Source organism: Lissotriton helveticus, chromosome 8 (assembly GCF_964261635.1).
Source record: "Lissotriton helveticus chromosome 8, aLisHel1.1, whole genome shotgun sequence".
Lineage (NCBI taxonomy): Eukaryota > Metazoa > Chordata > Amphibia > Caudata > Salamandridae > Lissotriton > Lissotriton helveticus.
The window spans coordinates 1,594,039,188-1,594,065,817 of record NC_136069.1 but is presented as its reverse complement, the minus strand read 5'-3'; the positions used below and the strand labels follow the sequence as shown (position 1 = coordinate 1,594,065,817).

Genomic DNA, 26,630 nt, shown 5'->3' with positions numbered 1-26,630 from the left:
GAGCCTGTCAGCTCAGCTGGGGTGTTCAAATAGAAACCGAAATGTCCATTTTGTTTTTGTTGTGAGGTAGAAGCGGCGCCAGGGAAACCGGTGCATTGGTTTTAGCCGGGCACAGGCAGGCCGGGGTAAGGCCGGGTGAACAGTGCCATGTACCTGGGGGCGAGCAAGGCGCACTGATCTTTCGGTATTTAGACTCATGCCTGGATGGTGACCCGCGGGGCATGGCGGCTTCACATTCAAGTACAAGGAAACAACATGCTTGGAATTAATGTCAGGATATCTGTCGGTTTTTATTAGTAGCTATTTTTCGTTTAAAGCAGACTGGAAATGCCGAGGTCAGGCGGAAGATCACACAGTCTGATCGGAATTCCAACTCGGACTACCTGGTTCCACGGGAACCTGGCTTCAGGTTCATTACTTTGCAGCTTTGCATTTTACACGTCCTCAATAGTTTTCTGTCTGTTTGAAACAGTTCTTGAAATGGAGCCACAGAAGTGCAGGTGCTGGCTATCCTAATGTGAAGTGCCGCTTCTCTGCCTTTTAAATGAAAGAAGTGCAGGTACTCAGTACCTGACAATACCTCGCTCCTAAAACAATCATATAGCGCTTGCGCCAGTCTCAGAGCTTCGTAGCCCTGCAGACAACAGGCGTTAGGGTTGGATGGGACTTGGCTCATCTGTCTCAGAAGGATGAAAGTCTAATAAAGCCCCGGCTCCATTCGAACCGGTCACCCGCTGAGATCTTGCCTTTGCTGACATCAGACGACGGAGGTAAACAACACCAGGAGTGGATGCGTCATCTGAGCACAGATGTACGCGTCCGCTGCATTAGCCCACCGAGCTACCTGCCCGGTTTGTATTGGTGCGTTCCTTGTACATTCCTCGCGTATTTCTGGTCTCCAAGATACCTGCTCCTCCGTTGCTGTCACAGGCGTGTCGATTGATTTGTGTGTTCATGTTTAAGGCGTGGCCGCACCTTCCAGACTCGAGTGTGAGGAACACCTGTAAGGCCAGAGGGACACCCGCTGCGACAAGAGACCCTCAGGGTCGGGGACACCGCAGCCGCTTGTAGAAACGTGGCAGGCCGCGGCAGCAGGGGGAGCGGACCCCGCCGGAGCGGAGGTAAGGCCTGTGAGCCCCTACACGCCCTCTGATGCCCCTACACGCCCTCTGATGCCCCTACACGCCCTCTGCTGCCCCTACCCGCCCTCTGATGCCCCTACCCGCCCTCTGATGCCCCTACCCGCCCTCTGCTGCCCCTACCCGCCCTCTGCTGCCCCTACACGCCCTCTGATGCCCCTACCCGCCCTCTGCTGCCCCTACACGCCCTCTGATGCCCCTACCCGCCCTCTGATGCCCCTACACGCCCTCTGATGCCCCTACCCGCCCTCTGCTGCCCCTACACGCCCTCTGATGCCCCTACCCGCCCTCTGCTGCCCCTACACGCCCTCTGATGCCCCTACCCGCCCTCTGATGCCCCTACACGCCCTCTGATGCCCCTACCCGCCCTCTGCTGCCCCTACACGCCCTCTGATGCCCCTACCCGCCCTCTGATGCCCCTACACGCCCTCTGATGCCCCTACACGCCCTCTGCTGCCCCTACCCGCCCTCTGCTGCCCCTACCCGCCCTCTGCTGCCCCTACCCGCCCTCTGCTGCCCCTACACGCCCTCTGATGCCCCTACCCGCCCTCTGCTGCCCCTACCCGCCCTCTGCTGCCCCTACCCGCCCTCTGCTGCCCCTACACGCCCTCTGATGCCCCTACCCGCCCTCTGCTGCCCCTACCCGCCCTCTGCTGCCCCTACACGCCCTCTGCTGCCCCTACCCGCCCTCTGCTGCCCCTACCCGCCCTCTGCTGCCCCTACACGCCCTCTGATGCCCCTACACGCCCTCTGATGCCCCTACCCGCCCTCTGCTGCCCCTACACGCCCTCTGATGCCCCTACCCGCCCTCTGATGCCCCTACACGCCCTCTGATGCCCCTACACGCCCTCTGCTGCCCCAACCCGCCCTCTGATGCCCCTACACGTCCTCTGCTGCCCCTACACGCCCTCTGCTGCCCATACCCGCCCTCTGCTGCCCCTACACGCCCTCTGATGCCCCTACCCGCCCTCTGATGCCCCTACACGCCCTCTGATGCCCCTACACGCCCTCTGCTGCCCCTACACGCCCTCTGCTGCCCCTACACGCCCTCTGATGCCCCTACCCGCCCTCTGCTGCCCCTACACGCCCTCTGCTGCCCCTACACGCCCTCTGATGCCCCTACCCGCCCTCTGATGCCCCTACACGCCCTCTGATGCCCCTACACGCCCTCTGCTGCCCCTACACGCCCTCTGATGCCCCTACCCGCCCTCTGATGCCCCTACACGCCCTCTGATGCCCCTACCCGCCCTCTGATGCCCCTACACGTCCTCTGATGCCCCTACACGCCCTCTGATGCCCCTACCCGCCCTCTGCTGCCCCTACACGCCCTCTGCTGCCCCTACACGCCCTCTGCTGCCCCTACCCGACCTCTGCTGCCCCTACACGCCCTCTGCTGCCCCTACCCGCCCTCTGCTGCCCCTACACGCCCTCTGCTGCCCCTACACGCCCTCTGATGCCCCTACCCGCCCTCTGATGCCCCTACACGTCCTCTGATGCCCCTACACGCCCTCTGATGCCCCTACACGCCCTCTGCTGCCCCTACACGCCCTCTGCTGCCCCTACACGCCCTCTGCTGCCCCTACACGCCCTCTGATGCCCCTACCCGCCCTCTGCTGCCCCTACACGCCCTCTGCTGCCCCTACCCGCCCTCTGCTGCCCCTACCCGACCTCTGATGCCCCTACACGCCCTCTGATGCCCCTACACGCCCTCTGCTGCCCCTACACGCCCTCTGATGCCCCTACACGCCCTCTGCTGCCCCTACACGCCCTCTGATGCCCCTACCCGACCTCTGATGCCCCTACCCGACCTCTGATGCCCCTACCCGCCCTCTGCTGCCCCTACCCGCCCTCTGCTGCCCCTACACGCCCTCTGATGCCCCTACCCGCCCTCTGATGCCCCTACACGCCCTCTGCTGCCCCTACCCGCCCTCTGCTGCCCCTACCCGCCCTCTGCTGCCCCTACCCGCCCTCTGCTGCCCCTACACGCCCTCTGATGCCCCTACCCGCCCTCTGATGCCCCTACCCGCCCTCTGATGCCCCTACCCGCCCTCTGATGCCCCTACACGCCCTCTGATGCCCCTACCCGACCTCTGATGCCCCTACACGCCCTCTGATGCCCCTACACGCCCTCTGCTGCCCCTACACGCCCTCTGATGCCCCTACACGCCCTCTGATGCCCCTACACGCCCTCTGCTGCTCTTAAACTCAGCTCTCCAGTCCCCTTACCTGCAGTGAATTATGCCACAGTGTCCCTTGAGCACCCCCAAGACAATTGGAGCTTTCTCGAGCTACTTCCGGCTAGATTCCTGTCGAATAAAGTCCATGGGAGATTGTATCATACTAAACGCACCTCAGTGCTTACTTGCTGAAGATGCCAGTGTGAGCTGTGCGTCCTTTGCCCCTCCACTGTCCACATTTACCCCGCGGGGCAGATGCCCGTCTCACCCATCACGCAGGTGGGGGCTGCATCAAACCCGCCTTGACGGCTTCAGTAATCACTCACTCACTCAAATAAACTTTATTCGATTTCACGTCGGAGAACCATAAAAGTTCACCATTCACTCTCTGGCCCGCCGCTGCGTTTCGGACAGAATACTCCTGTTTTTCGCAGTTCACTTTCTCCTTCACAATTCCATCCGGTCATTGGCTTAATAGACCATGTGGCCAAGCCCCAGTGCATTGTGGTTATTGTAGTTATTCTTTTGGCAATAGCTCAGCACGCTTTGCTTCGAGGCAGCCCTTTTTGCTGTCATTGGAAATGTTCCTGTTGATTTATTCCTGTACATTTTGCTTCAGTGCAACCCCTGATATGTGAAGCCCTTTACGCATGCACTGTTTACTTAACATCATTTTCTGCAGGACTCGCCTGCCCCTAGGAACACGCAGTCGAGTCCCACACACAACGTGTGTGCACCCCCTAAGATAATAATAATATAATAATAATAATTATTATGATAAGATGGAGTCATTCCTTGTCCATCTCCTCCCCCCTCATGGATCTGGACACACGAGAGGACATCTCAGCGCTTCAATCTTATGCACAGGAGATCTGTAATAATGGACTTGTATACTTCCAATCTGCACATTCTACACCTATATGCGTAGAGACTGGGTGTTGGCATTTGACCTGCCACCTGAAGTGGTGGATGCCACCCTTGCCGCTGCCAGGTGTGCTTCATGAGATCCATTTATGCCGGCACTGAGACAAATCTGTGGCCTGGCGCGGCGCTTGTAAGACTATTCCCTTGTCCGCAAAGCTATCAAATGTCTTTTTGTTTGTTTCATCTTCAGCCCAGCTCAAGGCCTTGCAGTGGGCTCTATTAAAGATTACTTGTCGGACCTTTTCCGCCTTTTTCCTGTTAGTGCACCAATCCACCCTTATTTAAATCCCATATTGTGGGTATAGTCGTTAAAGGTTTGACACGTGTTCACTTCTAAGCTGTTTGTGATGCCCCACTGGGATCCAAACTTGGGCTTGACTTTTCTCACGTGTATGCCCTTCGAGCCCATGCATAGTTGCCAGGTGTGTCTCCTGACTTTGAAGACTGTCTTCATCTTCACATTTATATCAGTTCGTAATGTGAGTGAACTCCAGTCGCTTTCAGTGCAGCCGATGTACACCTTCTTTTTTCCAGACAAGTTTGTGCCGAGGACTTGGGCGTCATTCTTACCAAAAGTTGTGAGACTTCCACGTTTGGCAGTCCTTCACCCTGACTATGTTACTTGCTCTGTGTCACCCCAAAAAAGAGGAGGAGAGGCTCCATCGGCTGGACCCCTAAAAGGCTTTAAGCTTTTACTTTGACCCTACCTGGGAACACCGTGTGGACGAGCAGCTTTTTGTGGGGTTCTCTGGGGCCAATAAATGCAAGGCTGTGCACAAGACTCTATTGAGGTGGATAGTCCTCAAGTCCTGATAAGGTACTGGCCAAGAATCGGCCCCTATAAGGTCTAAGAGCCTATTCTGCCAGGGCTAAAACCTCTACCACTGCATTGGCACGTGAACTGACTGTCCTTGACATCTGCCTGGCTGCGACATTGGTTTTAGTGTATACATTCATGAAGCACTACTGCCTTGACTGCCAGGTCCAGCATGAAGGATATTTTGCCCATTCAGTCCTGCAGGACTTTTTGGACTGAGTCCACTCCACAGAACCTCCACGTGGGAGGTAGTGCTTTGGTATCCATTCTAACATGAGGAATCTGCAGTTAGAAATATCCATCGGAAGAATTAGTCACTTACCTCCAGTAATGTTTTTTCTGGTAGATACTCTAACTGCAGATTCCTCACATCACTCCCATCTCTCGGTTCCATGGCATGGCCTCTTTTTAACATCACAAAAGTCCTAGTTTGAAGCCTACAAACCTTAAAGAGGCTGTACTCCTAGTGGTTTATGCGATTCTCTCTGAGATGCTGTTTCAGTAAATGTTTCTGTCATATGATTACAGTGTCATGATGCTCAGAGTCTACCTTGGTTGTTGTAGATCTTGTGGTTCCCATACTGGCCCTTTCATTCAAACTCTCCTCTGTTATATGTGATCCACAGGTATCCATTTCTCTCCTCTCAAAATGTATCGCATCCCTCTCCACTTAGCCACATCATTCAGTCATTTATCTGTTCAGGGTCTTTCACAAGCAGCATCACACAAACTCCCAAAATAACTGAAATCTTGCCCAGATAACTCCCAACTATGCTTACACCATCTGTGTAGGCTTCTGTAACCAAAACACTTTCGCTTCAACATGGTCATCAAAAAACAGACGTCTGACATGTGGTCCCTCCTCAATCAAGGGACCCAAAGATCCTTCTTCTTTATGGTTGCCCTTGCAGAATAACTTCAGCACTTATTACCCAACTAAAAAGCAGTTTCCCTAATAATGAGAGGCTTCCACTCTTTTTATCCTGTTAGACCTATCGCCAGCTTTCGATACTGCCACACATCATCCTTCTTTAGCACTTAGAAAACGTTGGAGTCAGGAGCTTGGCATTGGCGTGGATTCCGTCTTTCTTGGAGAATAGAAGCGAAGTGGTTTGGATGGCCCTTACTCTTTGGATTACAAAAAGCTCAAATTTGCAGTGTCTCCCAGTTCACCTTTGAGCCCTACTTTATTTAATATTTATCTGGTTCCTCTGACCCTGTTAGTAGAATACTTGGGGTTCAGTCAGACAGTCTCCTACGTGGACAATACGCAGTTGTGTGTCTCTATAGAAAAAGACACAAGTGAGGCGCAGGAAGCTTTCAAGAAATACTTGGAGGCAGTATTTGAATGGATGTGGGCCAGCAACTTTCAGTGCAGTGCACCTGAGATGCTGCTGTTTGGCTCGTCCTCACCTCAGCGGGGGCTGGGTTGTTGGACGGTGCATACAGCTGCTCCGCCGCCCACACTGTGGCTTGCAACCTGGGTGTCAAGATAGACTGTCAACTGACTGTCTGCACGGATAGCGGCTGTAGTTCGATCATGTTTAGCTCTATTGACATCTCTGAGATCCCTCTTGAGTCCCAGAGAACAGTGATCATGCTCTCATTAAATCTTGCTTGGACTATGCAGTGTATTGTACCTGGGTCTGCCTGCTGAAGAGGCTGCAGTCTGTACACAGCGCTGCAGCAAGGTAACTGCTAAAGATCAGGAGGAAATTGTCAAATCCCCCCGCTCATTTGAAGGAGCTCCATTGGCTGCCAGTTTTGGGTGATGATCCGTTTGAAAACCCTTGTTATGGCACACAGAGCTTTCTATGTCTCGGGCTCCTCCCTAACTCTCAAATCGACTAAATTACTATCTCCCTACCAGAGACCTGTGATCTTTTGTTGCAGAGTGTTGGACAGGCCACATGAAGGGCCGCTCTCCCCCGGTCCAACCAGGCCCGAACCAGCCACGCAAGTACCACACACCACCATTACGCGTCCACCGTCCCCGCAGGGACCCCTACACTCGAACCTGTTGACCGCGTAGGCCGACCCACTACCGGCCTGCGCGCCCATCCTGGGCGCCATCTTGGACACTCCACCACGAGGCCGCCTGGCCCCCGATCGACCTCAACCCTGGGCCTGGCCAGGCCTCAGACATTCCGGCACCAACATCCACCCAGGAGGTGAGCGGGCTACTTGGTCAGTCAATGGGAGCAAGAGGTGTCGATGGCTCTCCCCCGCCAAGTACCGCTCGCCCATCGCCTCCCCGGGCGCTGGCTCCACCCCCCTGCTGGGTGTCTGAACCCCCTCATCCCGGACCTCCCGACCCCCAAGTGCGAGGGTCCGGACATCAAAGCACACCAGCCCTATAACTGGGGCAGCTCCAGAGCCGGACGGGAGTTGTATCTTGGAGTCGAGAGACGCAAAGAAGAACTCATCCTTGACGGACTACTGGCGCTGCCGTAGCTCTGTCTTGTGCACCCTCGTCTTGCCTGCTGGCGCTGCCGCGGCTTTGGGAACCACCCTATCCTTCATCATCGTCGGGACCTGCTGGCGTGGCCGCGGACCGTTTGTAACCACCACCTTCATCGGGACCTGCTGGCCCTGCCGCGGACCGTCGTCTTCCTTCATCCATCTCGGGACCTGCTGGCTCCGCCGCGGCCCGTTCATCTACACCACCGAGCTCGAGGATTGAGAGCTATTTCCATCTCTTTTGTAACAAGACTGTCCCGCTACCCTTTTCCCAAACAGAGACCAGAATAGAGGGGACCCCTGAGTCCAGACCTCCTTGTACCATTCTACCGTACTTGAAGAATTGCCTATAAAATATCGTTGAACTTTATCAGTGTGTGGTGTCCGTCTGTGGGGGGGAAGTTACTTGTCTGTACGATTCGCTGGAGACGGCTCTCCCCGGAGACCTCTCCCCTTATCCTTGGCCGACCCTCCCGGTCCGTCTAACATTGGTGGCCAGCGACGGGATCCGAATCACCGCATAAACCGTACAGAGAGTAGCTCACCCCACGGCGAATCACGATGTCAACTAAAGACAGCGGATCAACGGAGAAATTCCAGATGGAGAAATTGGACGAGTACAGCCATTGTGAACTTAAACAGTTCTGTATCGAATTAGGTATCGCTACCACCGGACTAAATACCAAAGATGACTTTAAGCAGGCCCTGGAATCTTGGGCAGAAACCGGGGCTGCCGGAACCCCCGATCAAGACATCGCAGCACAAACCCCCATGGCCCCTGAAGAACGAAGAACGGGTCTCTCGCCAGACGAGATCCAGGAACGAGAAAGAACCCGACTACACGAGCTGGAAATGGCCCGGCTCAAAATGGACGTTGAACTAAAGTTGGCCGAACAGAAAATCAACTTAGAGCACCTGCGTCTCCGAGAAGAAAGAGAGGAGAAACAGAGACAAAGGGAGCTCGAGGAAAAGAAACTGGCATATGAACATGAGCGGAAATTAGCTGAAATCGACCTACGCAAACAGAATAAAGAAGCAGGGGTGCCCGAGCAACCCCACACTCCAGGGGCAACAGAGAAGAAGGTACACATCCCCAAGGATGTCGTTCGAGAATACTTCCGAGAGGACGACATCCAGCAATGGTTTAAGGCCTATGAAATCGCTATGACTGCACACCGGATCGATAGAAGCGATTGGGGGGCCGGTCTGTGGGGGAGATTCCTCAATGAGGGCCGCGACGCCCTGCTGCAACTCCCGGACCACCAGATGACCTCCTATGACCATATGAAAGCTGCACTCCTCACCCGCTATGGCCTCACACCCGAGATGTACCGTCAGAGGTTCCGAGACTGCACCCGCATCCCAGGTACAACTTGGGTGGACTATGTCAATTACTTTAGCCGAGCCTTCGAGGGCTGGATCAAAGGAAGCAAGGTCACAACCTACGAACAACTGTTCAATCTTATGGTATGGGAGCATCTGTCGAACAATTGCTTCATTGAACTTCGTCAGCACCTCCTCGACAGCAAGTTAACGGATCCCCGGCAGCTCGCAGCCGAAGCAGACCGGTGGGAGATCACCAGAGTGAGTCGAAATGGGTCCTCCGAACAGAACCGGAACAACAATGGTCAGCACCGTCCCCGAGGAGGTGGAGGCCAAGGACGCGGAAGAAGCAACGCTCCGGTCACCCTCACTACCAGCCCCACCCCCCCGGCCAACCGGGGCAGCACCCCAGCGCGACCGGGACATCGAGCCAATGTTACCTGCCATCGATGCCAACGAGTCGGACACTATGCAAACGACCCAAACTGCCCCCAGTACCAGAGCCCAAGACCCCGCCAAGTAGCCGCTGCTGCTCTGGGGGAGGAACAGATCTCAGAGGAACAAGAAGAATATGAACAGGAACACCAAGAATGGGAGCCAGCCGCCATGGCTCTCGCCTGCCTAGGGGGGAGAGACATGGTCCCGCGGGTCCCCCTACCCGCTAATACCCAGAAGTACAGCCAATGGGTGGGCATCAATGGACGCCGGGCTGAAGCTCTTCGTGACACTGGGGCCAGTGTAACAGCCGTCCGCTGTCACCTGGTGACCCCCGAACAATACTTACCAAACATTCTCTGCCCTGTACGTTCAGCCGATAACTCAGAAAGTCTGTGTCGGATGGCCTGCGTCCCCTTCGAATGGGGAGGGGTCTCCGGCATGTTGAAGGTGACGGTCCGAGATGATGCCCCCGTAGACTGCCTCCTGGGTAATGACCTGGAAAGCTCTCCATGGGCAGCAGTCGAACGAAAAGAGCACCTGGGGATGCTGGGCGTCCCGGACTGGGCGTGCGTCACCACCCGGTCCATGACCGCCCGTGCCAACACCCGCCCAGAGGAACTCGAATGGCCGGCGCCACCGCCTCCGGTCGCCCCCGCCGAAACCACCGACCGTGACGTCCCCCCCGAACCAGCTCAACCTCCAGACCTCGCTAACCTCGACCAGTGGCCTCAAGAGGGGGGGCCCACGCAAGAACAATTTCGCCAAGAACAAAAGACCTGTCCCTCCCTCGAGGGACTCCGCCAGCAAGCGCTAGCCCAAAGCGCAGGGGATACCTCCGGAACTCACTGGGTCTACTGGGACAATGATCTGCTGTACAGTGAGCAAAGAATCGCGGAGCTGGGGGCCAGCCGAGTCCTAGTGGTACCCCTCCGTTTTAGAGACTTTCTGCTAAACCTGGCCCACGATGTCCCCCTGGCAGGACACTTGGGTCAAGACAAAACCTATAGCCGCCTGGTGACCCACTTCTTCTGGCCCAAAATGAGGGACAATGTACACCAGCATTGCCGATCTTGCCCCACGTGCCAAGCCAGTGGGAAGAGCGGCCGCAAACTGAAAGCCCCCCTGCAACCTTTTCCCGTGGTCACCACCCCGTTCGAGAGGGTCGGAATCGATATCGTAGGGCCCCTGGACCCGCGCACAAAACAAGGCCATCGATTCATCCTGGTGCTAGTGGACCACGCCACCCGCTACCCGGAGGCTGTTCCCCTGCGGACTGTAACAGCCCCGGTAGTCGGCCGGGCTCTGATGGGGATCTTCTCCCGGGTGGGCTTCCCCCGGGAGGTCGTCAGTGACAGAGGCACGAACTTTATTTCGAAATATATGAAATCTCTCTGGCAACAGTGCGGGGTTACCTACCGGTTCACGACCCCCTATCACCCTCAAGGAAACGGCCTCGTTGAGCGGTTCAACCGCACGCTCAAAGGGATGATCGGGGGGTTGGAAGAGCCCCTCCGTCGCCAGTGGGATGTGCTGCTGCCGTGCCTCCTCTTCGCATATCGAGAGGTTCCCCAGAAGTCCCTGGGCTTCAGCCCATTTGAACTGCTATATGGACACCCCGTGCGCGGGCCGCTCAGCCTAGTTAAGGAAGGCTGGGAGATGCCCCCTCTAAAGAACCCACCAGATGTTTTCCGCTACCTCCTAACACTCCGCAACCAGACCCGGCGATTCCGAGGACTAGCCAAAGCCAACCTAGAGGCCAGTCAAGAGGACATGAAAAGGTGGTATGACCGGAATGCCTCCTCCATCGAATTTGAACCTGGGCAACAGGTATGGGTGATGTCCCCCACCGAACCCTGCGCCCTACAAGACAAGTGGACAGGGCCCTTCAAAGTGGTCGAGCGCAAGGGTCCGGCTACCTATCTCATCGACTTGGAATCTTCCCGGAACCCCCTCCGGGTCCTCCACGCTAACAGACTGAAACCGCACTTTGTACGGACAGAACTCAGCCTCCTGATGGCCACAGACAATGGGGCTGAAGAGGACTCCGAGCCCCTCCCGGACCTCCTACGAACGCGGGAGAAAGATGGTTCCGTAGAGGGGGTCCGACTCTCAGAGGCCCTCACCCGAGAGCAACGCCAGGAGTGCCAAGTTCTCCTGTCACAATTCGCCAGCCTGTTCTCCCTCACCCCAGGTGTCACTTCCTGGTGTACGCACGATGTGGACACGGGGGACAGCCCCCCTATCCGCCACCGGGCCTACCGCGTGCCAGATCGGGTACGGGCCTGCATCCAGGAGGAAGTAGCCAAAATGCTCACGCTCGGGGTCATCGAGCCCTCAGACAGCCCCTGGGCCAGCCCTGTAGTACTGGTCCCCAAAGCAGCTGCCCCCGGCACCACACCAGAACTCCGGTTCTGCGTCGACTACCGGGGCTTGAATGCGGTCACCAGGACAGACGCACATCCCATCCCCCGGGCAGATGAACTAATCGACCGCATGGGAGCTGCCCGCTACCTCAGTATCTTCGACCTGACGGCGGGCTACTGGCAAATCGGCCTCACGCCCCGGGCACAAGAACGTTCTGCCTTCTCCACTCCCGATGGCCATTACCATTTCACAGTCTTGCCCTTCGGCATGAAGAATGCCCCAGCAACATTCCAACGACTCGTCAATCAGGTCCTGGCGGGGCTCGAAGGATTCAGCGCCGCCTACCTAGACGACATCGCTGTATACAGCAACCAGTGGTCCGAGCACCTCCGCCACCTCCGAGCAGTGCTGCACGCCCTTCAGCAAGCTGGCCTCACGATCAAGGCCAGCAAATGTCAAATTGGGCAAGGGTCTGTAACCTACCTCGGGCACCAGGTGGGAAGCGGCCTGGTGGCCCCTCTGCAGCTAAAAATTGCCGCCATCCAGTCCTGGCAGCCCCCCATTACCCAGACCGAGGTACGGGCCTTCCTGGGCCTCACGGGCTATTACCGAAGGTTCGTGAAAGACTATGGTACTATCGTGAGGCCCCTCACAGAGCTCACGTCAAAAAATCAGCCCCAGAAAGTCAACTGGACCCCAGAGTGTCAAGCTGCATTTGAACAATTGAAAGCCGCCATGTGCTCCGCCCCTGTGCTCCAGGCCCCCGACTACAGCCGGGAGTTCATCGTCCAGACGGATGCCTCCGACCATGGCATTGGGGCAGTCCTGTCTCAAGTGAACACCGAAGGCCGTGATCAGCCGGTGGCCTTCATCAGCCGGCGACTCCTACCACGGGAACAACGCTGGAGCACCATAGAGAGGGAGGCCTTTGCGGTGGTATGGGCCCTCAAGAAGCTCCGGCCCTACCTTTTTGGCACACCCTTTCGGGTACAGACCGACCACCGACCCCTGCAGTGGCTGATGCAGATGCGGGGGGAAAACCCGAAGTTACTACGCTGGTCCATCTCCCTACAAGGGATGGACTTCACAGTTGAACATCGGCCTGGGCCGGATCACGCCAACGCAGATGGCCTGTCCCGGTTCTTCCGCCTCGACGAGAAGAGTCCCCAAGAGAGTGGGTAACTCTCCCCGCCTTCAGCTGGGGGGGACGCATGTTGGACAGGCCACATGAAGGGCCGCTCTCCCCCGGTCCAACCAGGCCCGAACCAGCCACGCAAGTACCACACACCACCATTACGCGTCCACCGTCCCCGCAGGGACCCCTACACTCGAACCTGTTGACCGCGTAGGCCGACCCACTACCGGCCTGCGCGCCCATCCTGGGCGCCATCTTGGACACTCCACCACGAGGCCGCCTGGCCCCCGATCGACCTCAACCCTGGGCCTGGCCAGGCCTCAGACATTCCGGCACCAACATCCACCCAGGAGGTGAGCGGGCTACTTGGTCAGTCAATGGGAGCAAGAGGTGTCGATGGCTCTCCCCCGCCAAGTACCGCTCGCCCATCGCCTCCCCGGGCGCTGGCTCCACCCCCCTGCTGGGTGTCTGAACCCCCTCATCCCGGACCTCCCGACCCCCAAGTGCGAGGGTCCGGACATCAAAGCACACCAGCCCTATAACTGGGGCAGCTCCAGAGCCGGACGGGAGTTGTATCTTGGAGTCGAGAGACGCAAAGAAGAACTCATCCTTGACGGACTACTGGCGCTGCCGTAGCTCTGTCTTGTGCACCCTCGTCTTGCCTGCTGGCGCTGCCGCGGCTTTGGGAACCACCCTATCCTTCATCATCGTCGGGACCTGCTGGCGTGGCCGCGGACCGTTTGTAACCACCACCTTCATCGGGACCTGCTGGCCCTGCCGCGGACCGTCGTCTTCCTTCATCCATCTCGGGACCTGCTGGCTCCGCCGCGGCCCGTTCATCTACACCACCGAGCTCGAGGATTGAGAGCTATTTCCATCTCTTTTGTAACAAGACTGTCCCGCTACCCTTTTCCCAAACAGAGACCAGAATAGAGGGGACCCCTGAGTCCAGACCTCCTTGTACCATTCTACCGTACTTGAAGAATTGCCTATAAAATATCGTTGAACTTTATCAGTGTGTGGTGTCCGTCTGTGGGGGGGAAGTTACTTGTCTGTACGATTCGCTGGAGACGGCTCTCCCCGGAGACCTCTCCCCTTATCCTTGGCCGACCCTCCCGGTCCGTCTAACACAGAGGTGTTCTGTATCCCCAAAATCAAACGTAAGGAGTGGGGAGGTTCATCTTTCTCTATCTTGCGGACTAGGCCTGGAATCGCCTCCCGGCACATCTTCGAAAGGACAGGGTTGAAGGCCAGTTCAGAAATTCCCTTAAAGTGCTCAGGGTTGCATAATGAGCATGGATGTCTGCCTTGTTTGGGGTATGGTGGGAGCCATAATGTTGGGACACTCACTGGAGTCGCTTTGTTCTCTACAAATGGACTGATTGATTGATTATTGCTTGTTTTTGTTCGCATATGCAATTATTTATTTGTTTTTCGGGCTGTGTATATTTGTTATTGTTCTCTCTTGTTCACCTCATACACATGGTAATCTGTCTAACCAAACGCGACTTCTTGCCGTCGTCACTTATATAAAATCTTAAGTTATTTTTCCATGTGAAAAATATGTTTTCGTGTTGTCAGAAACATGAAAAGGCCGTTCTTATTAAGGCTGAAAATTAATATTAAGTATGATGAGAAAGACCTCACCAAAAAAAACCAAGCATGAATAAGCAGTGGCAAAGCCAACAGGCCTCACCTTTGTGACCTATTGCCTTTGGTGAAAGTAAACCGTTTAAAAAAAAAAGTATTTTTATTAAATATAAACAGACAAGCAAAACGCTTTTTAAACAATATACAACGTGCACTTATACGTCATGCTGCTGCATCATTTCTAAGGCACGCACATGTGTGATGACATATGCATGCAGATGGGTCACCATGCATGTGTTTGCCTACTGAATCTCACAGCCACTGTTTTATGTAGTTATTTATTTTTATGATCCAAGATGGTGGACGCCACTTAAAGTCGTATATAAAAAATAAATGTTCACTAGTACAAAAACGCATTTCTTAAAGTGAAGTGGCCATGCAGCAAATAAGAGCTGCTAGGCCTAAAGGTTAATTAAAGAAAATACATTTTTTAAGGACTGCAAGAGATGAAGGAGTGGGTGGCGGGAAGCAACGGGGAGTTAACCGGGGGCGCATCGGGTGAGCTTCATATTAGTGAGGGAATTAACTACAAATAAAATTAAAAGCTGTGCTGGGGAAGAAGGAAGCAACAGGAAGCATACGTTTAAAGCAAGCAAGAGGAGGGAGCGGGAAGCAACACAGCATGCAAGTGTGTGTTTCGGGGGACACGACTCACGAGCAAGAATGCACGTGCACTCTAATGAAGTGCTGTAGAAGAAAAAAGTAGTTCCATAAAGGTAAGCAGTGGAAGAATACAAGCCATCAATCTAAAGGATGGTAAAGAGAATATCCTTCAGAGGAGGGACGAATGCAAAAAATAAAAATAAAGTAATTGAATAACCCTCTGCCAGCAGAGCTGCTGACCTTCCACTTCTTCATTAAGAGTTTGGAGCCAACTTAAGGGAGTGGCATCAGGGTCATATGGTGTCCTTGTAAACACTTTGCATTCTGTCCCTTTCCTTAGCACTAGTAGATTGCACTGGCAGGCCCTTTTGAACAAGGCATACTCACCTGAAGACTAGGCAGCTCTATTTTTAGGCTGTGAAAAAGTTGTACGGGAATCTAGACAAAAATGTCTACTTCAAGGTCCTCAACTACTGGTAATGGACACCCTGGAAAATGAAATGGGCATGTTTGTTGCTGGCTTTGTAAGATGGATTCCTATAATCTCTATCTCATCCTCAGGTTCTGCCTGGCTCTATTATCCCATTGCCCAGCAGTGCGGCCGTGTACACATCTGCACTGTTCGCTGGTCATTACCCCATCTGCACCGCTGCCCCTAATACATGACAGAATTGATGTTCCCGATCTGAACATCCACACCCATAAATGGATAGCCGCCTCTTCAGCAGTGACTAAGCTGTGTATCCTTGACCATTGGTAATAGACTACCCCCAGTACGTCTCAAGAGTGGCTCTTAAAGTTACATAGGATAGGCCTCCATGAACACTCCATCTACAAGATTATCTGACAGAGACTTCTAGCCGCAGATGCCTTACCTTATGATTTATAAACAGGCATCAGACTGGATCCGGAAAATTTTCATGAGCTGTACCCCTGCGCGCCGGTTGGTGCCATCGTTCGGCTCCGGGTGGTGTCGTTGGCGTTTTCCGCACCAGAAGTGACGTTCGCAGTGCCTATATAGGCACCACCCCACCACGCTTACGTCAGTTCTTTTCTTTCTGCGCCAGTCAGCACCGATAGAGAAGAGCTATCCCATAGTACATTTTTGACTAACTTTTTTCAATGTCTTGGCAAAGTCTTTTTGAGGTTTTCCTCCTGGTGTGGCAGGGAAGTCATCGAAGAAGGCTGGCTTCAACCCTGCGGTGCCTGTCACCACTCAGTGACGGACCTGCTCCATGTATGCCTGTGGTGCCTCAAGTGCGACCACGACCTGAAGGCCTGTTGTGATTGGGGTGACATAAACCCAAATCTTTGAGGGAGTGATTCCTCAAGCTCCTAGAGCTCGACATGGGACACCGCGACGATCCAGATCTCTGTCTAGCAGAAGGTTTTTGGAGCAGTCATGGAGCCCGCGATCCTCTACTAACTCGAAGGAGTCAGGCTATTTGTGTTAATCCCACCAGAAGAAGAAGTAGTCAAAGCGTTCTTCAACATTACCTCGTCTGTCGGCCAACGACACAAGGGGGTGTCAACATTCGAGGCCTGGCTCCATGGTAGAGCCAGCACCTGGGCTTTCTCCTGGGCTCTCTGAGTTTCCTTGAGCCAGATAGACCCCCGCCCAATTAAAAGAATTTAAAGAGGCAATTCACCTCATATTTGGGTGCCCCCTTCCCTCTGGTGTGCCTTCAGGCCCTGGGTTCGGGAGGGGCCTCTGCTGGATCCACACCGGTGGCTCTGGCTCCGGTTCCAGTCAGTCCCCTTGCGTTCACATATGGATCCGGAATCGTACCACCTAGACCGTCCCTGGTCCCGATCCCCCTTGGGTCCACAGATGGATCCGCACTGGCACCAATCGTGCCACCTAGACCACCCCTGGTGCCGATCCCGATGTTCCCAGCGCCACCTGTTCCCTCTGATTCATCTTCGGGCCCGAAGGTTTGGTACTGGCCCCTACTGGATCCATGCCAGCAACAGTCCTGGATTTTAGCCAACTAACATCTTGACTGAAGTGCTCAACCGGCAGTGCCCCACTCAGAACCGCTTCATCTGTTTAATGAAGCTCTTACTAATGTTCTTCTTGGGATCTGGTCCAAGCCCAACACAGTGGCTCCTGTGAACAGGATGATTGCCTTTCGCTACTGCCATGCTCCTGGGGACTCCAAATTCCTAACACAATACCCTACCCCGGTGAGCTTGGAGGTCCAGTGGCCCTTTCCCATCTTCTCTTTGACTTGAAATCAGCCCCAAAACAGTCTCAAAATGTATTGCAGTGGTTGCGGTACATATGAGGAAAGGATTAATTTTTACATATCTCTACCTAAACAACTGTTTGATAACATTCTGAAACCCCCAGAAAGTAAAGTAAGATTTCCAGGCCACTCTGAAACACCTGTACAATTTGGATCTCCCATCATTCTACAGAAATCAACATATAGAACTTGTTCAAATATTAACATACTTGGGCTCATTTCTGGATATCTTACAGAAAAGAGTGTTTCCATAGGTGGAGAGAGCATATGATATATACAGTTGAAGTGTTGTCGACTCTAACTCATGCACAATTTAACAGCCGTGTTCTGAGGGTCCATGACCATATTCATAATTCCGAATGGCAGGTTGTATAGGTGGCTCCTACAACAGTGTTGAGAAGGTCAGTGGACTCGAAAGCAAAACTCCTGGGCGATAGAATAATTTGACCATGAGAAGCTCTTTAGCCACTTTCATTGTCGAACATTTGTGGCAGTCTCATCCAAGGAGTCTTTTTCCATCAAGATCATTCAACTCAATCGAGTCACTGATGTATCACTCAGTATCTGTGGAGTGCACATGGACTTTCTAACAAGGCAGATCCTGGTAAAAAAACTCAGGATGGTTTGCCTAGTTCTCCAATCCTTCTTTCTTTCTCTAAAAACAGACACAACCCTGATTCAAACAGATAATACAACCACAGCCTCAACAAACATGGGGGGGCTAGGTATTCTATCAAGTGAGGTGCAAGCAGTTTGGAAGTGGTCAATACTGAGAGGCTTGTGATGCATCACTCTCCCAGGAGCACAGAACAGCTAAGCGAATGCTTTAAGAAGCTTGTTTGAAGAAAACCCATGAGTGGGGTTTAATCGGCAATGCTTTAAGAGAAAACTTTTCATAGTGGGGCGTACTGAAAATAGATCTATTCATGATAGCGAAAAACACCAAATGTTGAGACTTTGTACACAGGTACTCACAACCAGGGTCCCTGTCTGATGTCCCCTTCTTGAATTAAGTGGTCAAAAGGGTTGTGTTCGCCTTTCCTCTGTTTCCAGCCACTCCACAACTCAGACAGGCAAAGATGATTCAGATTACTCCAGAACAGCTGAGACAGTGGTGGTACATCAACTTGCTCATCTGCCAGAAAAACCTCACAAGAGGCTGCTGTGCAAACTCAACCTACTAGATGGTGCCAAATATCCCTTTCCAAATATGACTACCTTGCATGGTTCCATGGTACATTCAATACAAATTGATAAATGTTACTGGGTGTTTTTTGTGTAGAGTTTTAAAGGAGCTAGCCGATACAGAAAAATTGGTTCAGGAATCACAATTTGAGCAGGTGGGCCTATGGGTGCCAGTAATTAGGGGAGAATCTGGCTCAGTAGTTTGGCATTTTCTTAGATCTGCAACAACATTCTGAAAAATGTTGATTTTTTAAGGAGTATATGATGTATCTGAGTGTACCGGATTAGTGCTTCAGTTGCATCTGTTTGAACCCAGGGTAGGCTGCAGACGTTCTCACTCGAGTGTAACTTTACAATTCAGTTTCAGTGTAGGTCATAAAGTAATCACATGTGAATGTCTTGAGACAGTTTTATCAGTTGAGTGCAGGCTGGTGACGTTACAGGCTTTTTTGGCCAGCGAAGAGGAGTTCACCATTTGTCTCATAGTCATTGAATTGTGACATAACTGACTCGTGTTGCTTTGTAAATCCCAGTATTCATTCACCAATTGTATAGATAATACACCTGCCGAAACACTTCCATTTTCCGATAATTTATTGATGTCCTTTGATCCACCAAACATAGCACAGACATCTCAGGTGGTCAGAACATCAAAGGCCGGAGCACCCTCGGACTCTTGCCCCCACCCCCCCAATATTCCAGATGGCACCTGACCTCATCAGTGAGCAACTTAGTATACTTTTAAGGAGATTTTTGGCACTGGTATCTTTCCTGATTCTTGGAAGACTGTCTAAATCCTTCCCCTTTTAAAAAAAACTCATTTGGATCCTAGTGACACCAGCAGTTATAGACCAATTGCCTGGATACCATTCCCTGCTAAAGTCCTGGAAAAAATCTTAAACATCCAATTGACAGACTTCATATCATCGGCAGATCTGTTAGATCCCTTGCAATATGGTTTCCGACAAGGGCATAGTACGGAACCTACCTTAGTCATGGCAGCAGAAGAGCTCAGAGCAATACTAGACTCTGGTGCTAAAGCTGCCTTGATACTTTTGGATTTATCGGCAGCTTTTGACACCGTTAACCACAAAATCCTAATTGGAAGGCTCTCAGAGGCGGGAGTTAAGGATTCTGCCCTTAAATTGATTAAATCCAATCTGAACAATAGGTTTCAATATGTTCAGGTTGGAGATTCCTGCTCAGAACAGTTCATGCTACCATGTGGGGGGCCACAAGGCTCCTCCCTGAGCCCCACATTATTCAACATGTATGTGATAAGATCAGCGCAGAGCAAACTCCTCCAAACCCCCAGATTCAACAAGGTACGTTGGGGAGGAGGAAGCTGTGTTCTAGGCACAGTGAAATTGTGGAACTCACTCCCTTTTGATATCAAGAACAGTCCTACGTTGCTTTCCTTCATAAAAGCACTAAAAACCTGGTTGTTCTCTATCTAAGCTCTTCTCTGTTATTTCTGGCAATCTACTGCGCAGCGCCTAGACGCCCTTGGGCATTCGTGCGCTATATACATTTCCAAATTAAATCAAATTCACAGATTAAAGTGAAAAATTCATGTACATTTTCTTGCATTGATGTTGTATTTGGGAAGCATTTGCGGCCTTACAACATCTAAGCTGTGTCTTAGACTGAGAAAGCATTCTCACACATATAGTACATACAAGCAGGGGGACAGAGGCAATGATTTCTAGGTGGAGGAAGTGGTAGATTGTAACTATGATCATGGGCTGAGCTCAGTAGGAAAGGTGTGCATTGTGAGTTGTTAAGAGGTGGCCTTATGGGGTTAGGGAACAGGAAGACATTCGTAGTTCTCTCCGATTGCACACATGAGTTAAAAGGAACCCAAACAAACAAGGTTTTTTCTCATTTAACATTTCGTCAGACTTGCCAAATTACAGAAAATACCAGGGTTAGTGAAGTCACAAGCCTGTTTTTCTTGTTCTTCCGTCCCACAGTGGGCTTGTTTCCAAGAATTTTGGGTGGAGGTGCCTGGGGTGAGATTATTCTGGGTCAAATACAGAGTTGTAGTTTGTGGGACAGCTCGAGTACCTGTTACTGTGATTTGTGCTTAGCCTGCAGTCACCAGATCAGATCCTGCCACATAGCATAGAAATAACGTTTTTGATCCTTTCGCATATAAAATGAATACTACTGAGCAGGGTAATGGCGCGTATTATTTAAGCTCCGTTCAAATGTGTGGTGGGGATATTTTTGAATTGTTTATATTAGAAGTGTTATTGATTGTAGTAGTGGTAAGAACCATATTGTTACTGGTATTGGTAATTTAAACGATGGCTCTATAGTATTATTAATGTTATGGGCATTTTATTTTAAAGCTAATTAGAATTAGAAACTCTATTAATTGTATGTATTTTCTGGGGTGTTAATCGTTTGTAATAATGTGTCCTGCAATTCAGACCCAAGCCGAAGGCATGAGTGCACAATGAGGTGAATACCTGACAGTATGTGGGGAATACGACTTTTAGCTCCAGTCCCCAGTTTCTTCTCCAGGCTGACATCCCTCTATCTCTGCTGCATGTTCTCTTTGCTTGGCAAGCAAAGGTAGTTCATGTCCGCATTTCTAAGTTTACATTAGTTATTTTATTAATTGCTTGCATTTATTGATATTTTCCTTTTGCCCTTCCCACTCTCTCCTCGGCATCCACTCCCTCTTTGCTCTCCCTGCGTCCATCCTCCATGGCACCTTATCCCGTGTCTTGTTCATCCATTCCTACCTATCTCTCTTTCTGCCCCTCTTCTCTCTCACGCCCTCTTACTTCCCCCACTCCATCCTCCTTTCAACTTCACTCCTCCTCTAGTTCCCCCTTCCTCCCCTCAAGTACCTATACCTATCTACCTTAATTTCTTCCCTCAGTCCCTCTTTTTCTCACTCTTTTCGTTGCCTGCCCCCCTTCACTTCCATTCTGTCCCATCTAGTCTTTCTTCCTCCCCTCATCTTGTTTTGATGTATATCAGTTCTATGTTTTCAGTTTCCATGGTCCATGTTAACTGTACTACCATTGCCTTACTGTTGTCACTATGTACAGAGCTCCTATATCTCTCGATGATGACGCTACACAAAACTGTTAAATAATATGATGTATATGTATGTATGTATCCAGTGCATGCTAGGAAGCACTGGCGTGCATGACACAGCAGTAAAGCACGGCACAGCTAGTACACGTTACCCTGCCAAAACAATTTAACTCGTTGCACACCATTTGCCTTCGTCTGATAGTGTGAACACCTAGAATGAGTTCAGGGGGAAAGACAAGAGACAAGGTATAAGAAAACAACTTCACCAAAATGCATATTTCCCTGCTACTACTCCCTTCAAGAGGTGATTGTGGTCTAGTTAGTTAACAGTTCCTTGAGTATTCCAGGGCAGCCAGCACCGCCACTCTTTCTTACTGCAGGAAGTTTTCTATCAACTTCTTGGTACATGCTCCAGCTAGTTGAACACCCGTTTTTTGCCCATGTCCTTTTACTGGTTTCCTAGTAACCAAGGTGTGCCCATTTCTTCCTCATCCTCCTTCTCTATACATACAAACCTGCTCATCAAGCTTTCCTGCCACACTTTTAACTGCAGTTTTGATGGCATTCGTCCTCTCAGTCAAGCTGCTGCTTGGTACATTGATGGAGCACAGAATGGTCCTGTTCTCTTGCTTGCGCCTAGGTTTGTCTTTGGAATTCACAGACCCTTCCCATGGCACAAGTAAGGGTTGGCCAGGAGCGTGGAGTGCCCCCACTGTTTTAAGTTTGGGGACCCTCCATGCACTTGCATCCCACATACCTGTCGCACTTAGGGCATCACCTTGAAGTATACAAAAAAAGTGATGGATTGAGTGCTGGAAATAATCTCAGCCACTGAAGCTTACTTGGGCTGCATCTCCGTCCATCATCATTTTGCACACCATGCCACCTCAATTTGGCCACACCCATGTGCAAATCAGTCTTGAACCTTGATGTAACACCCTAAGTTCCAAGGGTATGCCCAAACATAGGCCCCATGCTCACTGTGCTACTCGAACAAAACTACACTTGACTGATGAGCTTTATTCAGGGCAAAACCAGTCTTGGGTTGCTTGTGTTCCAGTTGCCTGGTCTGGCAGTTCGGACTGTGTTATTGCAGCAGGTTCAAGGCTGATTTGCATATGACTGGTCCAAACAGAGGTGACATTGTGGGAAAAAGAATGATGGGTGAAATGCTACTCTGAGTGATTGTCCAGTGGTTGAACTTATTTGCAAGCATTCCTCCCATCACCATTTGTGTGTTATATTTTTTTGTACGGCAAGCATACTTTTAGGGGTCTGCTTCAGATAATAACAGACCTCATCCACTGTGTCCCATTTTTAATGTATCGCTGATATTTGCCTTTAACTTGATATATCACCCTGATTAGTATAAATATAGATGCTATCCTTAAGAGCAAATGTATATTCATTGGCACACCAGTTGTATACACTTTGTCCATTGTATCAAACGTAATGGTCATTGATGCATGGATTATGCTTTTGAATGCACACTTGCATATTGTCTAAGACAGTGGTTTCCAAACTTTTGACTCCTGAGGACCCCCACTGAATCACTACTGGAAGCCGGGGACCCGCAAGAAATTTGTACAATTTAATTTCAAAAAATTAAAACAGTAATTCGCAAAAAATACACAAACAAGTACACACCAGACAAATACTTGCATTACTAAAACTTGTATTATTTTATATTGAAAAATATGCAAAAGTGCAACAACTACAATCCAACGATAACTATAATAAGTTATAGTTATCGTGATAAGGGGCAGCGAATGGGCATTGGGCAGTCAGGGGGGGCCGCAGGGGGCACAGCGGCGGGGGAAACGAGTGGAACAGAAGGTAAAAGGGGCACAAAAACAAGGAAGAAACGAGTGGCACAGAAGGCAGAAGGGCACAAAAAAGAGTGGAACAGTGGGCAGAAGGGCACATAAAATGAGGGGGAAACGAGTGGAACAGAGGGCAGAAAGGCACAAAAAACAGGGGGAAAACGAGTGGCACAGAGGGCAGAAGGGCACAAAAACGAGTGGAACAGAGGGCAGAAAGGCACAAAAAACGAGGGAAAAACGAGTGGCACAGAGGGCAGAAGGGCACAAAAAACAAGTGGAACAGAGGGTAGAAGGGCACAAAAAACGAGGAAAAACGAGTGGCACAGAGGGCAGAAGGGCACAAAAAACGAGTGGAACAGAGGGCAGAAGGGCACAAAAAACGAGGGAAACACACACAAACACGCAAATTGAACACTTACATGCAGTTCCAGAAGAAGAGCCCTACTGCCCGTACGACGTGCTCCAGCCTCCAATGCTCTTCAATCTCGGCGTCGGGTGATGGGCAGAATTGAATAACACAATATAAGGGCAATCACCCTTCAGCTTGCACCTATAGCTGAAGGGTGATTGCCCATATTACATTGCAGTCTAACCGCCCCGGCGCCAGCAACATTCACACCTCTCATGTGCTGTGAGCCAGATTGTATTGCAGTTTTAACGCCCAGGTGCCACGCACATTCACACCTCTTTCGTTAGGCACTCAAGTCCTGCGGACCCCCTGGGAATGTGTCACGGACCCCTGGGGGTCCGCGGACCACAGTTTGGGAAACGATGGTCTAAGACATTCATTCTTTTGTGTTCGCAGACAAGATGTAGACGTGCATGTGTGTTTGGTTTCCATATAAATGTGGACATAGGGGTACTTCCAACGGCTTGCAGTGATATACAAAAACTCTCTAAATAGTTACATTGTATACGTAGCAAAGACTGCATTTCAGCGTTGACTGTAAAATTGGTGGCTCTTTTTTGTGAGCGGTGCGTAACATCACCTCCTGTGATGTCACTGCATGTGACGTCTTTGCAAATTGAATTTCTAAATTAGTTCCGCCACTGTTTTGGTTAGGACCTGCACCCTCACCTTTATTTCAGCTCCCTCCCCCATACTTCCCTTGCTTGTGTTCCCCCTCGACCACTTGTTTCCTGTTACCCCCTTTTGATCCCTTGCAGATAGATTTTCTTTGCATATCTTCCTTTCAGCTATTGTATTGCAAAGCAATTGCATTTATATGGCGCTTACTACCCCTGACGAGGCGTCAAAGTGCTGTTTCGGTGAGTAGCATGCTACTCCGGAACCCATAAAGGATTAGTGGTGAATTAGTATAGTGAAATATGAAAGCAATTTGACCGGTGGATACGTTAGTCTGTTATTTGGATTGGGAAGGATAGTGGAAGGATAGAAGAGGGAACAGGTTTGCATTTATATAGTGCTTTCTACCCCTGATGAGGTGTTGAAGCACATTTTCGGCACGTAGCATGCTACTCTGGAACCCAAATAGCATTAGTGGTGAAATAGTATAGTGAAATATGAAGTAATTTGAGTGATGGCAACCTCGGATAGTTGTTCCTGGTAGGCTCAGCTCGGTGTTAGCAGTGGTCCATGCTGCAGCCCTGTAATCTTCTGAGAAATGCTACAAACCAGAGAAATACTGCAAAATTTCTTCCCAGGGGTAGAATCAGTGATGGCACCTGGTGCAGGTTGGTTCAGCACAGACCCCCCTACAGCACCCTCTCGAATCAGTTTCATTTACAATCATCTGCTATCAACGCACCGGCTAACCTACCAGGATCTTGTGCCTATGGCTGTAAATGGAAATTTAGAAGTGCAGGTACTCTCTGTTTACAGTACCTGCGTGCTCCTGAGAGATGCTGGTACTCTCCCATTATAATGTGTTCCAGCAGTGCTGAGAAGTGCAGGTACTCTCTCCTTCAAATTAAATAGGTGCAGGTACTCAGTACGGCACAGTACCTTCCTATTTAAAGCACCACCTATTCCCTTCCAGACTCAAAGCACCTTTCTTAAAGCGACTATTGCTCCATCTAAGGGGATCAGAGAGTTGGTCTTCTTCTCTCCATGCCTGGAAATGTAAAAATGTTGATGACTTCCCCAGCTCTTACTCCTGGGGAAGTCACCAGCCTTATATTTGGTACTGTTTTTTCACCTCTTGTCTCCATAGGTCACACAGATCTCCTCTACTTAGCCAAGAATGGAAACAAGCTGCAATCTCATCAGCGTCTACAGGATTCCATTCTCACGTCTATGAATTTATGCAGGCTTTAAGTGGGCTGGGTCCTGCCGGTTTTCAGCACCATCGGCAGTTCTAAAAAGTAGGTGCTGAGACAGGTCCTACCAGGCTTTCCATTGTTGCCCTCACCCTCGGGGTAAAAAAAAAATCTGAACTCTGCAGCAGTACCACCTTTCACTGCTTTTGATGTAACTTCAAATAAACTTGTTATAGCTCTTTCATAGTCTAATCATTTCAGAACTTTTTTTACAGAATGATATAGTGCGAACTCGACCGGAAGGTATTGGAGTGCTTTACACGAGCACCAGTTACGTTACACAAGGACTTATTAATGTTTTTTATTATTTGATGTTGAGCGTACGCAGAGGGTCAGCTCTAGCCGTTATGCCACAATCTCTCAAAAAAAACATTTTCAACATTATATACAACGAATGCAAAGTTGGTACTTATTAAACTTATGGAACTAACAACCATTGACAAAGCCAATAGTCCTGGCTTATTGTAGGTGTACTGTTACTTGTATTATATAACTGGATGCAATGACAGAAGCAACAAAATACCTAACGGCTAAGGCGCTCGACCTCGGACCTGGGGATCTGGGTCCGAGTCTTGGTAACGACGCCAAACATCCTGTGATTCTGGGAAAATCGCTTAATCTCCCCGTGCCTAACAAAAATTAATGTGTCCTCATGTAACGTAACTGGTGCTATGTAAAGCGCTCTGATACCTGATTCAGTTAGCGCTATGTAAAACTCTGCAAAAAAAAGCACAGATTTTTACCCTAGGTGTTTTTAAGCCACGCCTTTAATTACATCGGCCATGCCCCTGTAAAAAATACCGCCCAGTTTTTTCATCCAACTTAAAGCCCTGAACTTATAACTCCCCTGGGAGTCAATTGTGGGCAGACGATTGGAGCTGCATTCAAAGCTCACAGGAAACTAGGCCTTCTTGTACTCTGTCCGGCTCTGTCCATCCACCAGTGTTAGCATGCTAAACATTGTGATTGACTGAGCCAATATCCTTATCCATGCAGCGTCATAGCAATA

General features: G+C 51.0%; 1 protein-coding gene across 1 annotated transcript in view; it reads left to right on the top strand.

The window, feature by feature from the left end:
* The window catches only part of INPPL1 (inositol polyphosphate phosphatase like 1), a 755,507-nt gene that overhangs the window by 332,098 nt on the left and 396,779 nt on the right, over positions 1 to 26,630 (top strand). The gene's annotated exons all lie outside the window — the stretch shown is intronic.